The 16,933-nt window shown below is 46.4% G+C and overlaps 1 protein-coding gene and 4 pseudogenes across 12 annotated transcripts in view; 1 reads left to right on the forward strand and 4 right to left on the reverse strand.

Annotated features, from left to right (window-relative positions):
- The window catches only part of LOC139226742 (arylsulfatase G-like), a 244,584-nt gene that overhangs the window by 200,075 nt on the left and 27,576 nt on the right, over window positions 1-16,933 (forward strand). The window lies entirely within an intron of this gene.
- Window positions 10,852-11,086, reverse strand: LOC139227319 (U2 spliceosomal RNA; annotated as a pseudogene).
- On the reverse strand, window positions 11,582-11,813 carry LOC139227258 (U2 spliceosomal RNA; annotated as a pseudogene).
- Window positions 11,952-12,184, reverse strand: LOC139227263 (U2 spliceosomal RNA; annotated as a pseudogene).
- On the reverse strand, window positions 12,309-12,543 carry LOC139227233 (U2 spliceosomal RNA; annotated as a pseudogene).

Genomic DNA, 16,933 nt, shown 5'->3' on the forward strand with positions numbered 1-16,933 from the left:
TGAGGGTGGATTCACTCTGGAGCATCCACGATGCTGAGAATGACGTGAGTATCACGTGTAGCGAGTTGGTCGTACCGCAGGGAAAGGGTCCACAGCCAGATAGGGAATAGAAGACCAACAGGAAGAGCAGTGCAAGGAAGGTAGTGCAGGAGTCCCCTGTGGTCAACCCCCTGCAAAACAGATACACTGCTTTGGGTACTGTTGAGAGGGATGACTCATCAGGGGAGGGCAGCAGCAGCCAAGTTCATGGCACCATGGCTGGCTCTGCTGCACAGGAGGGCAGGAAAAAGAGTGGGAGAGCAATAGTGATTGGGGATTCAATGGTGAGGGGAATAGATAGGCGTTTCTGCGGCCGCAACCGAGACTCCAGGATGGTATGTTGCCTCCCTGGTGCAAGGGTCAAGGATGTCTCGGAGCGGGTGCAGGACATTCTAAAAAGGGAGGGAGAACAGCCAGTTGTCGTGGTGCACATTGGTACCAACGACATAGGTTTAAAAAAAGGGATGAGGTCCTACGAAACGAATTTAAGGAGCTAGGAGCTAAATTAAAAAGTAGGACCTCAAAAGTAGTAATCTCGGGATTGCTACCAGTGCCACGTGATAGTCAGAGTAGGAATCGCAGGATAGTGCAGATGAATACGTGGCTTGAGCAGTGGTGCAACAGGGAGGGATTCAAATTCCTGGGGCATTGGAACCGGTTCTGGGGGAGGTGGGACCAGTACAAACCAGACGGTCTGCACCTGGGCAGGACCGGAACCAATGTCCTAGGGGGAGTGTTTGCTAGTGCTGTTGGGGAGGATTTAAACTGATATGGCAGGGGGATGGGAACCAATGCAGGGAGACAGAGGGAAACAAAAAGGAGGCAAAAGCAAAATACAGAAAGGAGATGAGGAAAAGTGGAGGGCAGAGAAACCCAAGGCAAAGAACAAAAAGGGCCACTGTACAGCAAAATTCTAAAAGGACAAAGGGTGTTAAAAGAACAAGCCTGAAGGCTTTGTGTCTTAATGCAAGGAGTATCCGCAATAAAGTGGATGAATTAACTGTGCAAATAGATGTTAACAAATATGATGTGATTGGGATTACGGAGACGTGGCTCCAGGATGATCAGGGCTGGGAACTCAACATCCAGGGGTATTCAACATTCAGGAAAGATAGAATAAAAGGAAAAGGAGGTGGGGTAGCATTGCTGGTTAAGGAGCAAATTAAGGCAATAGTTCGGAAGGACATTAGCTTGGATGATGTGGAATCTATATGGGTAGAGCTGCAGAATACCAAAGGACAAAAAACGTTAGTGGGAGTTGTGTACAGACCTCCAAACAGTAGTAGTGATGTTGGGGAGGGCATCAAACATGAAATTAGGGGTGCGTGCAATAAAGGTGCAGCAGTTATAATGGGTGACTTTAATATGCACATAGATTGGGTTAACCAAACTGGAAGCAATACGGTAGAGGAGGATTTCCTGGAGTGCATAAGGGATGGTTTTCTAGACCAATATGTCGAGGAACCAACTAGGGGGCAGGCCATCTTAGACTGGGTGTTGTGTAATGAGAGAGGATTAATTAGCAATCTCGTTGTGCGAGGCCCCTTGGGGAAGAGTGACCATAATATGGTGGAATTCTGCATTAGGATGGAGAATGAAACAGTTAATTCAGAGACCATGGTCCAGAACTTAAAGAAGGGTAACTTTGAAGGTATGAGGCGTGAATTGGCTAGGATAGATTGGCGAATGATACTGAAGGGGTTGACTGTGGATGGGCAATGGCAGACATTTAGAGACCGCATGGATGAACTACAACAATTATACATTCCTGTCTGTCGTAAAAATAAAAAAGGGAAGGTGGCTCAACCGTGGCTATCAAGGGAAATCAGGGATAGCATTAAAGCCAAGGAAGTGGCATACAAATTGGCCAGAAATAGCAGAGAACCCGGGGACTGGGAGAAATTTAGAACTCAGCAGAGGAGGACAAAGGGTTTGATTAGGGCAGGGAAAATGGAGTACGAGAAGAAGCTTGCAGGGAACATTAAGACGGATTGCAAAAGTTTCTATAGATATGTAAAGAGAAAAAGGTTAGTAAAGACAAACGTAGGTCCCCTGCAGTCAGAATCAGGGGAAGTCATAACGGGGAACAAAGAAATGGCGGACCAATTGAACAAGTACTTTGGTTCGGTATTCACTGAGGAGGACACAAACAACCTTCCGGATATAAAAGGGGTCGGAGGGTCTAGTAAGGAGGAGGAACTGAGGGAAATCCTTATTAGTCGGGAAATTGTGTTGGGGAAATTGATGGGATTGAAGGCCGATAAATCCCCAGGGCCTGATGGACTGCATCCCAGAGTACTTAAGGAGGTGGCCTTGGAAATAGTGGATGCATTGACAGTCATTTTCCAACATTCCATTGACTCTGGATCAGTTCCTATGGAGTGGAGGGTGGCCAATGTAACCCCACTTTTTAAAAAAGGAGGGAGAGAGAAAACAGGGAATTACAGACCGGTCAGCCTGACATCGGTAGTGGGTAAAATGATGGAATCAATTATTAAGGATGTCATAGCAGTGCATTTGGAAAGAGGTAATATGATAGGTCCAAGTCAGCATGGATTTGTGAAAGGGAAATCATGCTTGACAAATCTTCTGGAATTTTTTGAGGATGTTTCCAGTAGAGTGGACAAGGGAGAACCAGTTGATGTGGTATATTTGGACTTTCAGAAGGCTTTCGACAAGGTCCCACACAAGAGATTAATGTGCAAAGTTAAAGCACATGGGATTGGGGGTAGTGTGCTGACATGGATTGAGAACTGGTTGTCAGACAGGAAGCAAAGAGTAGGAGTAAATGGGGACTTTTCAGAATGGCAGGCAGTGACTAGTGGGGTACCGCAAGGTTCTGTGCTGGGGCCCCAGCTGTTTACACTGTACATTAATGATTTAGACGAGGGGATTAAATGTAGTATCTCCAAATTTGCGGATGACACTAAGTTGGGTGGCAGTGTGAGCTGCAAGGAGGATTCTATGAGGCTGCAGAGCGACTTGGATAGGTTAGGTGAGTGGACAAATGCATGGCAGATGAAGTATAATGTGGATAAATGTGAGGTTATCCACTTTGGTGGTAAAAACAGAGAGACAGACTATTATCTGAATGGTGACAGATTAGGAAAAGGGCAGGTGCAAAGAGACCTGGGTGTCATGGTACATCAGTCATTGAAGGTTGGCATGCAGGTACAGCAGGCGGTTAAGAAAGCAAATGGCATGTTGGCCTTCATAGCGAGGGGATTTGAGTACAAGGGCAGGGAGGTGTTGCTACAATTGTACAGGGCCTTGGTGAGGCCACACCTGGAGTATTGTGTACAGTTTTGGTCTCCTAACCTGAGGAAGGACATTCTTGCTATTGAGGGAGTGCAGCGAAGGTTCACCAGACTGATTCCCGGGATGGCGGGACTGACCTATCAAGAAAGACTGGATCAACTGGGCTTGTATTCACTGGCGTTCAGAAGAATGAGAGGGGACCTCATAGAAACGTTTAAAATTCTGACGGGGTTAGACAGGTTAGGTGCAGGAAGAATGTTCCCAATGTTGGGGAAGTCCAGAACCAGGGGACACAGTCTAAGGATAAGGGGGATGCCATTTAGGACCGAGATGAGGAGGAATTTCTTCACCCAGAGAGTGGTGAACCTGTGGAATTCTCTACCACAGAAAGTTGTTGAGGCCAATTCACTAAATATATTCAAAAAGGAGTTAGATGAAGTCCTTACTACTAGGGGGATCAAGGGGTATGGCGTGAAAGCAGGAATGGGGTACTGAAGTTGCATGTTCAGCCATGAACTCATTGAATGGTGGTGCAGGCTAGAAGGGCCGAATGGCCTACTCCTGCACCTATTTTCTATGTTTCTATGTTTCTATGTTTCTTCTTCTGTACTTAAAACACAAAAAAATTGTTTATAGGGCCAACATTGGACTGATGTTTACCAGGCAAAATGAATATCTTTGCTGCAGAATCCAAATTGGCCGGAAGCGCTGGTGGTGGGGAAGCTTTTCGAAACAATTTTTTTCAGGATTATTAACAGCCACTTGGAGAAGCATGGACTAATCAAGGAGAGCCAGCACAGATTTGTTAAGGGAAAATCGTGTTTGACCAGCTTGATTGAGTTTTTTTAATGAGGTAACATCGAGGGTGAATGAGAGCATGCAGTCGATGTTGTGTAAATTGACTTTTAAAAAGAAAGAAAAAGGAAGACTTGGATTTATGTAGCACTTTTCATGACCACCAGACGTCTCAAAGCACTTTACAGCCAATGAAGTACTTTTGGAGTAGTCACTGTTGTAATGTAGGAAACGCGGCAGCCAATTTGCGCACAAGCAAGCTCCCACAAACAGCAATGTGATAATGACCAGGTAATCTGTTTTTTTGTTATGTTGATTGAGGGATAAATATTGGCCAGGACACTGGGGATAACTCCCTTGCTCTTCTTCGAAATAGTGCCATGGGATCTTTTACGTCCACCTGAGCGAGCAGGTGGGGCCTCTATTTAACGTCTCTTCCAAAAGACTTCTGACTGCAATGCTGCACTGGAGTGTCAGCCTGGATTTTTTTTGTGCTAACTCACAACCTTCTGACTCAGAGGTGAGAGTGCTACCCACTGAGCCACAGCTTGACACTGAAAAGGCATTTGATAAAGTACCACATAATAGGCTTGTTAGCAAAATTGAAGCCCATGGGATAAAAGGAGCAGTAGCAGCATGGATATAAAATTGGCTAAGGGATAGAAAACAGAGAGTTGTGGTGAATGGCTGTTTTTTGGACTGAACGGCGGTATAGTATTAGGGCTACTGCTGTTTTTAGATGTACATTAATGACTTGGACTTGGGTGTACAGGGCACAATTTTGAAATTTACAGATGACAAGAATGAAGAGAGACCACGCACACTAAATGGTACAATTTTAAAGGGGGTGGAAGAACAGAGAAACCTGAATATCCTTGTGCAAAGCAATTAGTGAAGCATGGTGGGGTCCTGGGCTTTATAAATAGAGGCATAGAGTACAAAAGCCAGGAAGTTTTGTTAATCCTATATAAAACACTAGTTCGGTCCCAGCTGGAGTATTGTGTCCAATTCTGGGCACCACACTTTAGGAAGACATGAAGGCTTTGGAGAGGGTACAGAAGAGATATACTAGAACTCAGGGATGAGGGAATATAGTTTAATGGATAGACTAGAGAAGCTGGGGTTATTCTCCTTGGAGCAGAGAGGCTTAGAGGAGATTTGATAGTGGTGTCTAAAATCATGAAGGATTTAGACAGAGTAAATAAAGAGAATCTGTTTCCAATGGCTGAAGTGTCGATAACGAGAGAACACAGATTTAAGGTGATTGGCAAAAGAACCAGAGGCGACACGAGGAAAAGCGTTTTACCCAATGAGTGTTTAGGATTTGGAATGCACTACCTGATAGGGAATTGGATAAATATTTGAAGCAGAAAAATTTGCAGCGATATTGCCATGTATCCAGACATGTTTACTGCTTGTACTATTACATATGATGTGCCACCAGAGGGCACTACTATAGGGAAACTTGTACACCAACTGTATAGTCACTAAGGTGTGCCACCAGAGGGCACTGCAGTGGGAGACTTGTAGGTTACCTGTACAGGTGTACCAGGCTTAGTATAAAAGGCAGGCCACCATGTGTGATCCTCATTCTGGAGTTATATTAAATGGACTACGGTCACTACAATTCAAGTGCAATACATTGCCTCGTGGAGTCATTATCAGAGCATCCAAAGACACAACAGATATGGGGAAAGAGCAGGGGAGTGGGATTAGGTGAATTGTTCTTTGTAAGAGCCGGCACAGACTCGATAAGCTGAATGGCTTCCTTCTATGCCATACTATTCTATGATTCTATAAGCCACACTATCCATGACCTGGGCTAAAATAATGCCAAGAACATGTCTAATATGTGTGGTGCAGTATCAAAATGGTGGGATGTAGCTTTAATTCTCCACATTGTTGAGTTAGAAATGAGGTTAACCAACCTGCTGTTGGAAGCAAGGGAAAATCAAGTCAATAGTTGTCCGCCAGGCTGCGCTCTCATGCCTCCTTGTGACCAGTTCAAAGTGGCTTTAGTGGAGACCAGTGAGTAGGTCAACTGTCTGTCCTCTTGATAACAGATAGTTTTTGTAGCCTGGAGGACAATAGGAAGAAAAATTACATCCTTAAAAATAAATATATATGTCACAGACAGAAGACACTTATAGATTTTGCTACAAAACCAAGTATTTGCATACAAATATTAAGTTTTATTGTTTCTGGAGCTGTTTTACTTTTGTCCTCTTTAATTCCCAACAGTCATCACTCTGTGGTGGGCAAATGCATGGCAGATGCAGTATAATGTGGATAAATGTGACGTTATCCACTTTGGGGGCAAAAGCATGAAGGCAGAATATTATCTGAATGGCGGCAGATTAGGAAAAGGGGAGATGCAACGAGACCTGGGTGTCATGGTACATCAGTCATTGAAAGTTGGCATGCAGGTGCAGCAGGCGGTGAAGAAGGCAAATAGTATGTTGGCCTTCATAGCTAGTGGTTTTGAGAATAGGAGCAGGGAGGTCTTACTGCAGTTGTACAGGGCCTTAGTGAGGCCTCACCTGGAATATTGTGTTCAGTTTTGGTCTCCTAATCTGAGGAAGGACGTTCTTGCTATTGAGGGAGTGCAGCGAAGGTTCACCAGACTGATTCCTGGGATGGCTGGACTGACATATGAGGAGAGACTGGATCGACTGGCCTTTATTCATTGGAGTTTAGAAGGATGCGAGGGGATCTCATAGAAACATATAAAATTCTGATGGAACTGGACAGGTTAGATGTCGGAAGAATGTTCCCGATGTTGGGGCAGTCCAGAACCAGGGGACACAGTCTAAGGATAAGGGGTAAGCCATTTAGGACTGAGATGAGGAGAAACTTCTTCACTCAAAGAGTTGTTAACCTGTGGAATTCCCGACCGCGGAGAGTTGTTGATGCCAGTTCGTTGGATATATTCAAGAGGAAGTTAGATATGGCCCTTACGGCTAAACGGATCAAGGGGTATGGAGAGAAAGCAGGAAAGCGGTACTGAGGGAATGATCAGCCATGATCTTATTGAATAGTGGTGCAGGCTCGAAGGGCCGAATGGCCTACTCCTGCACCTATTTTCTATGTTTCTATGTATTTTTCTTGCACACACAATTAGGTACAGGAGTCAGATTGGAGAGGATAAAACAAATACTTTTATTCAGCCACAGAGCTGGTTTTATGGGAGCTAGGCTGACGCTGCCAACCACAATAAATAACGCTGAGCAGAGGGCACCTCCGGTTCTTTCTCTTTCTCCCCTGTTCTGCGCTCTCTTCTGCAAGGAGGGAAAATTAGAACTTTGAGTGAGAGTGATGGAATGAGTGTAAGGGATTGATGGGCTACATCGGTAGAGGATGACTATGAGGAATGGCATGACATTGCCAAATGGCCTCCTTCCGTGGCGTTATTTTGTAGAATTGCATTTGGCTCCGACCCGCTCCATTTAGTAGGCTGGGAACCCCTCATGACTCTTTCAATTGATCCAATTCAGTTAAACACAGTCCTAGTTCCCTTCTATGTGGACAGAGTTTGTATTTGCTAGATGATTAGATGTTTTAGATACACTGAAGAAGCAATTCAGAATGGTTGTCTACACACTATTATAAAATATTGGTACCCTCTTTAATGATATTAGAATTGTGAACCAATTGTATGAAAAATAACAAAAGATTTAGTGATTTGGTTCTAGGCTTTTGCAGTTGTACAAGCCCTGGTACCACAATTAGACAGCTCAGTTGCTAAAGCACACCCAGGAACCAGAGCTATCAAAATTGGATCAATCCTATTTGGTGTGATTTTCCTATTCTATTACTGCTGATGCAGCTATTTCAAGTTGCCATTATTTGTTAGAATGACCAAATTACATCCCCTGATAACTATAGGAAGAAATGTTTTCAGCCAATCTATCTGAATCCACTTGGAACAAGTGGTCTCACACTGGAAATGTAGGCATTGAATACAATATAAAAACATTGCCCCACCACTAATGATAACTGTTATGTATGTAAACCTGTAATTATCACCAGAGGCCTTATCCCATGGAGTCCCAAGGGATCCCACAATCCCTTGGAAGCACCTGTATATAAGGAGGCCTCACAGGCTGGAGAGAGGCACTCTTGAGATCTGTAATAAAGGACTACGGTTGCACTTACTTTGAGCTTGCAGTATCTAGTTTGACTCTTTATTCAAGACATAACAACTGGCGACGAGATACAGATGACGAACCCCACCGCAACAATGCAGAAAACTGTGGGCATCCTGGAGAAATTTTCGGAGGGAGGTGATTGGGAAACTTTCGTGGAGCTACCTGACCAATACTTCGTGGCCAACGAGCTCAAAGGAGAAGGGAACGCTGCCAAACGAAGGGTGATCCTCCTCACCGTTTGCAGGGCATCAACGTATAGCCTCATGAAAAACCTGATCGCTCCAACAAAAGCCACAGACAAGTCATACGATGAGTTGTGCACACTGGTCCGGGAGCATCTAAACCTGAAGGAAAGCGTTCTGATGGCGAGGTACCGGTTCTACACGTACAAGATGTCTGAAGGCCAGGAAATGGCGAGCTACGTCGCCGAGTTTAGGCGCTTAACAGGACATTGCAAATTTGAAGGACACTTGGAGCACATGCTCAGGGACTTCTTTGTACTTGGCATTGGCCATGAGGTAATACTTCGCAAACTTTTGACTGTAGAGACCCCAACCTTGAGTAAAACCATAGCGATAGCCCAGACGTTTATCGGCACCAGTGACAATACCAAACAAATTTTCCAGCACACTCGTGCTGCTGCAAATACTGTGAACAAAGTAAATTTGTTTTCAAATCGAAATGTACATAGCAGGAATTACACACCTGCAGCTGCACGTCCGCAGATGACTCCGAGTCCGCCATCAAGGATGGTGAATACAAGGCAATTAACACCTTGTTGGTGCTGCGGGGCTGATCATCGATTCCATTCATGCCGCTTCAAAGGATACATTTGCAAGGGCTGTGGAACAATGGGACATCGCCAAAGTATGTGCAGGCGAGCTGCTGCAAACCCTGCTAATCTTGCTAACCGCCGTGTCGCAGAGGAGAACAGATCCACGGTGGATCATGACGAACCAGAGCCTCAGACCGAGGAGGCAGAGGTATATGGGGTACACACATTTGTCACAAAGTGTCCCCTGATAATGCTGAAGGTTGAAGTAAATGGACTCCCGGTGTCCATGGAGCTGGACATGGGTGCAAGTCAGTTCATAATGAGCAAAAAGACTTTCGATAAGTTGTGGTGCAACAAGGCTTCAAGGCCAGTCCTGACTCCCATTCGCACCAAACTTAGAACATACACAAAGAAACTGATTCCTGTAATTGGCAGTGCTATCGTAAAGGTCTCCTACGATAGAGCGGTGCACGATTTACCATTCTGGGAGGTACCGAGCGATGCCCACGCTGTTCAGCAGGAGCTGGCTGGGAGAGATACGCTGGAACTGGGACGACGTCCGAGCGCTTTCATCCGTCAACGACACCTCATGTGCCCAGATCCTAAGCAAATTCCCCTTGCTGTTCGAACCAGGCATCGGGAAGTTCCAAGGAGCAAAAATGCAGATCCATTTGATTCTGGGAGCGCGACCCATCCACCACAAGGCGAGAACGGTACCTTACATGATAGAGTGGAGATCGAGCTGGACAGGCTGCAACGAGAGGGCATCATTTCGCCGATCGAATTTTGGCGACCTATTTGCAACACTGGCGGGAGAGAAAATGTTCACGAAGCTGGACTTGACCTCAGCCCACATAACGCAAGAGGAATCCTCGAGAGGCCTCACCTGCAGCAACACGTACAAAGGTCTTTTTGTTTACAACAGATGCCCGTTTGGGATTCGATCGGTCGCGGCGATATTCCAGAGGAACATGGAAAGCTTGCTGAAGTCGGTCCCGTGTACCGTGGTCTTCCAGGACGACATCTTGGTTACAGGTCGGGACACCGTCGAGTACCTGTAGAACCTGGAGAAGTTTCTTAGTTGGCTTAATCGTGTGCGTTTTCCTGGCGCCTGAAGTGGAGTTCCTGGGGAGAAGAATCGCGGCGGACGACATCAGGCCCACCGATTCGAAGACGGAGGCAATCAAGAATGCACCAAGACTACAGAACGTGACAGAGCTGCAGTCATTTCTAGGACTCCTGAACTATATTGGTAACTTCTTACCGGGTCTTAGCAAATTGTTAGAACCCCTGCACTCTTTACTGCGTAAGGGAGATGAATGGGTATGGGGTAGAAGCCAAGAAAATGCCTTTGAGAAAGCTAGGAAGCTGTTATATTCAAACAAATTGCTTGTGTTGTATGATCCATGTAAACGTTTGGTACTAGCATGTGATGCGTCGTCGTACGGTGTCGGGTGTGTTTTGCAACAAGCCAATGAATTTGGGAAATTGCAACCGGTTGCTTATGCATCCAGAAATCTGTCTCAGGCCGAGAGGGCCTACAGTATGATTGAAAAAGAAGCGTTAGCGTGTGTTTACAGGGTAAAGAAAATGCATCAATATCTGTTCGGGCTCAAATTTGAATTGGAAACCGACCATAAGCTGCTTATATACCTCTTTTCTGAAAATAAGGGAATAAATACGAATGCATCGGCCCGCATCCAGAGATGGGCACTCTCTTTTTTTTTTAAATTCGTGGCCAATCGTTCCAATTCTTTGTCAAATCACAAACGCCAGAGGTCACCTTGCACACATCAAGGATCACTCTGCGCCAATGCTCTTAGCCAAAAGGCCTAGAGCCACTGCACCGTTCCTGGAAGTACTGCAATACCAGGTTCGTGCCATGGAGGTGGATGGGTCAGGCCCCCCACACACCTTCGTGGAGGTGGATGGGTCAAGCCCTCCACCCACCTATTTCCAAAAAAGCAAGCATATACCTTCCTGATCCAGGGAGAACCACCTTGGGGTTATGGTGGTTACTCCCCTGTCAGGTCAGTTACGCATGATCTTAGCCAAAAGGCTGAGAAGCGATTCTCATCATTTTTTAAAATTTTTTATTCGTAGCCAATCGTTCCAACTCCCCGTCAAATCACAAACGCCAGAGGTCACCCTGCACACGCCAAGGATCACTCTGCGCCAACGCTCCTAGCCAAAAGGCCCAGAGCCACCGCACCGCTCCTGGAAGCACCGCAACACCAGGCTCGCGCCACGGAGGTGGACGGGCCAGGTCCCCCACACACCTCCGTGGAGGCGGATGGGCCAAGCCACCCCACCCACCTCCCGCCCCCAAAAAAGCAAGCACACACCTTCCTGATCCAGGGAGAACCACCCGGTGGTCACGGTGGCCACTCCCCCGCCAGGCCAGCCACGCATGATCTCAGCCAAAAGGCTGAGAAGCGATTCTCATCATTTTTTTTTTAAATTCTTAGCCAATCGTTCCAATTCTTTGTCAAATCACAAACGCCAGAGGTCACCTTGCACACGCCAAGGATCACTCTGCGCCAATGCTCTTAGCCAAAAGGCCTAGAGCCACTGCACCGTTCCTGGAAGTACTGCAATACCAGGTTCGTGCCATGGAGGTGGATGGGTCAGGTCCCCCACACACCTCCGTGGAGGTGGATGGGTCAAGCCACCCCACCCACCTCCTGTTTCCAAAAAAGCAAGCATATACCTTCCTGATCCAGGGAGAACCACCCGGAGGTCATGGTGGCTGGTCAGGTCAGTTACGCATGATCTTAGCCAAAAGGCCGAGAAGCGAAGCGATTCTCATCATTTTTTTTTTTTTTTTGAAATTCGTAGCCAATCGTTCCAATTCTTTGTCAAATCACAAACGCCAGAGGTCACCTTGCACACGCCAAGGATCACTCTGCGCCAATGCTCTTAGCCAAAAGGCCTAGAGCCACTGCACCGTTCCTGGAAGTACTGCAATACCAGGTTCGTGCCATGGAGGTGGATGGGTCAAGCCACCCCACACACCTCCGTGGAGGTGGATGGGTCAAACCACCCCACCCACCTCCTGTTTCCAAAAAAGCAAGCATATACCTTCCTGACCAGGGAGAAACCACCCGGAGGTCATGGTGGCTGGTCAGGTCAGTTACGCATGATCTTAGCCAAAAGGCCGGGAAGCGATTCTCATCATTTTTTTTTAATTCGTAGCCAATCGTTCCAATTCTTTGTCAAATCACAAATGCCAGAGGTCACCTTGCACATGCCAAGGATCACTCTGCGCCAATGCTCTTAGCCAAAAGGCCTAGAGCCACTGCACCGTTCCTGGAAGTACTGCAATACCAGGTTCGTGCCATGGAGGTGGATGGGTCAGGTCCCCCACACACCTCCGTGGAGGTGGATGGGTCAAACCTCCCCACCCACCTCCTGTTTCCAAAAATGCAAGCATATACCTTCCTGACCAGGGAGAAACCACCCGGAGATCATGGTGGCTGGTCAGAAACGGTACTACACTTGATCTTAGCCAAAAGGCCGAGAAGCGATTCTCATCATTTTTTTTTTTTAATTCGTAGCCAATCGTTCCAATTCTTTGTCAAATCACAAACGCCAGAGGTCACCTTGCACATGCCAAGGATCACTCTGCGCCAATGCTCTTAGCCAAAAGGCCTAGAGCCACTGCACCGTTCCTGGAAGTACTGCAATACCAGGTTCGTGCCATGGAGGTGGATGGGTCAGGTCCCCCACACACCTCCGTGGAGGTGGATGGGTCAAACCTCCCCACCCACCACCATTTTTTTTTTTTTTGTGCGCTTTGTCCACTCACAACTATGCCATCCGCTACAGGCCAAGCATAGAAAACTGTGCCGATGCTCTCAGTAGGCTACCATTGCCCACCATTGAGGTGGAGATGGCACAGCCCGCAGATTTAGTTATGGTAATGGAAGCATTCGAGAGTGAGCAATCACCTGTTACCACCCGACTGATTAGAACCTGGAAGAACCAGGACCCCTTACTGTCCTTAGTAAAAAAACTGTGTGCTCCACGGGAGTTGGTCTTGTGTCCCGTTAGAGATGCAGGAAGAAATAAAGCCATACCAGCGGTGCAAAAATGAAATGTCTATACAGGCAGACTGCCTCCTGTGGGGTAATCGGGTAATTGTGCCAAAAAAGGGCAGGGACACTTTCATTAGTGATCTCCACTGTACCCACCCAGACATTATAATGATGAAAACGATAGCCAGATCCCACGTGTGGTGGCCTGGTATCGATGCAGATTTAGAGTCCTGTGTGCACAAATGTAATACATGTTCCCAGTTAAGCAATGCACCCAGGGAGGTGCCACTAAATTTATGGTCTTGGCATTCCAAACCGTGGTCGAGGGTTCATGTCGACTATTCAGGCCCATTCTTGGGAAAAATGGTTTTAGTGGTTGTAGATGCATATTCCAGATAGATTGAATGCGTGATAATGTCGGTAAGTACGTCCGCTGCCTAGGGGCCATGTTTGCCATGCACGGCCTGCCTGATGTCCTTGTAAGTGACAATGGGCCGTGCTTTACCAGTGCCGAATTCAAGGAATTCATGACCCGCAATGGGGTCAAACATGTCACGTCTGCCCCGTTTAAGCCGGCGTCCAACGGTCAGGCAGAACAAGCAGTTCAAACAATCAAGCAGAGCTTGAAAAGGGTAACTGAAGGCTCACTGCAGACTCGCTTATCCCGGCAGGGGGATGGGAACCAATGCAGGGAGACAGAGGGAAACAAAAAGGAGCCAAAAGCAAAAGACAGAAAGGAGATGAGGAAAAGTGGAGGGCAGAGAAACCCAAGGCAAAGAACAAAAAGGGCCACTGTACAGCAAAATTCTAAAAGGACAAAGGGTGTTAATAAAACAAGCCTGAAGGCTTTGTGTCTTAATGCAAGGAGTATCCGCAATAAGGTGGATGAATTAATTGTGCAAATAGATGTTAACAAATATGATGTGATTGGGATTACGGAGACGTGGCTCCAGGATGATCAGGGCTGGGAACTCAACATTCAGGGGTATTCAACATTCAGGAAGGATAGAATAAAACGAAAAGGAGGTGGGGTAGCATTGCTGGTTAAAGAGGAGATTAATGCAATAGTTAGGAAAGACATTAGCTTGGATGATGTGGAATCTATATGGGTAGAGCTGCAGAACACCAAAGGGCAAAAAACGTTAGTAGGAGTTGTGTACAGACCTCCAAACAGTAATAGGGATGTTGGGGAGGGCATCAAACAGGAAATTAGGGGTGCATGCAATAAAGGTGTAGCAGTTATAATGGGTGACTTTAATATGCACATAGATTGGGCTAGCCAAACTGGAAGCAATACGGTGGAGGAGGATTTCCTGGAGTGCATAAGGGATGGTTTTCTAGACCAATATGTTGAGGAACCAACTAGGGGGGAGGCCATCTTAGACTGGGTGTTGTGTAATGAGAGAGGATTAATTAGCAATCTCATTGTGCGAGGCCCCTTGGGGAAGAGTGACCATAATATGGTGGAATTCTGCATTAGGATGGAGAATGAAACAGTAATTTCAGAGACCATGGTCCAGAACTTAAAGAAGGGTAACTTTGAAGGTATGAGGCGTGAATTGGCTAGGATAGATTGGCGAATGATACTTAGGGGGTTGACTGTGGATGGGCAATGGCAGACATTTAGAGACCGCATGGATGAAGTACAACAATTGTACATTCCTGTCTGGCGTAAAAATAAAAAGGGGAAGGTGGCTCAACCGTGGCTATCTAGGGAAATCAGGGATAGTATTAAAGCCAAGGAAGTGGCATACAAATTGGCCAGAAATAGCAGCGAACCTGGGGACTGGGAGAAATTTAGAACTCAGCAGAGGAGGACAAAGGGTTTGATTAGGACAGGGAAAATGGAGTACGAGAAGAAGCTTGCAGGGAACATTAAGGCGGATTGCAAAAGTTTCTATAGGTATGTAAAGAGAAAAAGGTTGGTGAAGACAAACGTAGGTCCCCTGCAGTCAGAATCAGGGGAAGTCATAACGGGGAACAAAGAAATGGCGGATCAATTGAACAAGTACTTTGGTTCGGTATTCACTAAGGAGGATACAAACAACCTTCCGGATATAAAAGGGGTCAGAGGGTCTAGTAAGGAAGAGGAACTGAGGGAAATCTTTATTAGTCGGGAAATTGTGTTGGGGAAATTGATGGGATTGAAGGCCGATAAATCCCCAGGGCCTGATGGACTGCATCCTAGAGTACTTAAGGAGGTGGCCTTGGAAATAGCGGATGCATTGACAGTCATTTTCTAACATTCCATTGACTCTGGATCAGTTCCTATGGAGTGGAGGGTAGCCAATGTAACCCCACTTTTTAAAAAAGGAGGGAGAGAGAAAACAGGGAATTATAGACCGGTCAGCCTGACCTCAGTAGTGGGTAAAGTGATGGAATCAATTATTAAGGATGTCATAGCAGTGCATCTGGAAAATGGTGACATGATAGGTCCAAGTCAGCATGGATTTGTGAAAGGGAAATCATGCTTGACAAATCTTCTGGAATTTTTTGAGGATGTTTCCAGTAAAGTGGACAAGGGAGAACCAGTTGATGTGGTATATTTGGACTTTCAGAAGGCTTTCGACAAGGTCCCACACAAGAGATTAATGTGCAAAGTTAAAGCACATGGGATTGGGGGTAGTGTGCTGACGTGGATTGAGAACTGGTTGTCAGACAGGAAGCAAAGAGTAGGAGTAAACGGGTACTTTTCAGAATGGCAGGCAGTGACTAGTGGAGTGCCGCAAGGTTCTGTGCTGGGGCCCCAGCTGTTTACATTGTACATTAATGATTTAGACGAGGGGATTAAATGCAGTATCTCCAAATTTGCGGATGATACTAAGTTGGGTGGCAGTGTGAGCTGCGAGGAGGATGCTATTAGGCTGCAGAGTGACTTGGATAGGTTAGGTGAGTGGGCAAATGCATGGCAGATGAAGTATAATGTGGATAAATGTGAGGTTATCCACTTTGGTGGTAAAAACAGAGAGACAGACTATTATCTGAATGGTGACAGATTAGGAAAAGGGAAGGTGCAACGAGACCTGGGTGTCATGGTACATCAGTCATTGAAGGTTGGCATGCAGGTACAGCAGGCGGTTAAGAAAGCAAATGGCATGTTGGCCTTCATAGCGAGGGGATTTGAATACAGGGGCAGGGAGGTGTTGCTACAGTTGTACAGGGCCTTGGTGAGGCCACACCTGGAGTATTGTGTACAGTTTTGGTCTCCTAACTTGAGGAAGGACATTCTTGCTATTGAGGGAGTGCAGCGAAGGTTCACCAGACTGATTCCCGGGATGGCGGGACTGACCTATCAAGAAAGATTGGATCAATTGGGATTGTATTCACTGGAGTTCAGAAGAATGAGAGGGGACCTCATAGAAACGTTTAAAATTCTGACGGGTTTAGACAGGTTAGATGCAGAAAGAATGTTCCCAATGTTGGGGAAGTCCAGAACCAGGGGTCACAGTCTGAGGATAAGGGGTAAGCCATTTAGGACCGAGATGAGGAGAAACTTCTTCACCCAGAGAGTGGTGAACCTGTGGAATTCTCTACCACAGAAAGTAGTTGAGGCCAATTCACTAAATATATTCAAAAGGGAGTTAGATGAAGTCCTTACTACTCGGGGGATCAAGGGTTATGGCGAGAAAGCAGGAAGGGGGTACTGAAGTTTCATGTTCAGCCATGAACTCATTGAATGGCGGTGCAGGCTAGAAGGGCTGAATGGCCTGCTCCTGCACCTATTTTCTATGTTTCTATGTTTCTATGAGTCCTGCTTAGTTACTGCACAAGACCCACTTGTTCACCGGGGTCCCTCCCGCTGAACTGCTCATGAAAAGGGCATTTAAGACAAGGCTCTTGTTAGTCCACCCTGATCTACATGAACAGGTAGAGAGCAAGCG

Source organism: Pristiophorus japonicus, chromosome 16 (assembly GCF_044704955.1).
Source record: "Pristiophorus japonicus isolate sPriJap1 chromosome 16, sPriJap1.hap1, whole genome shotgun sequence".
NCBI lineage: Eukaryota > Metazoa > Chordata > Chondrichthyes > Pristiophoridae > Pristiophorus > Pristiophorus japonicus.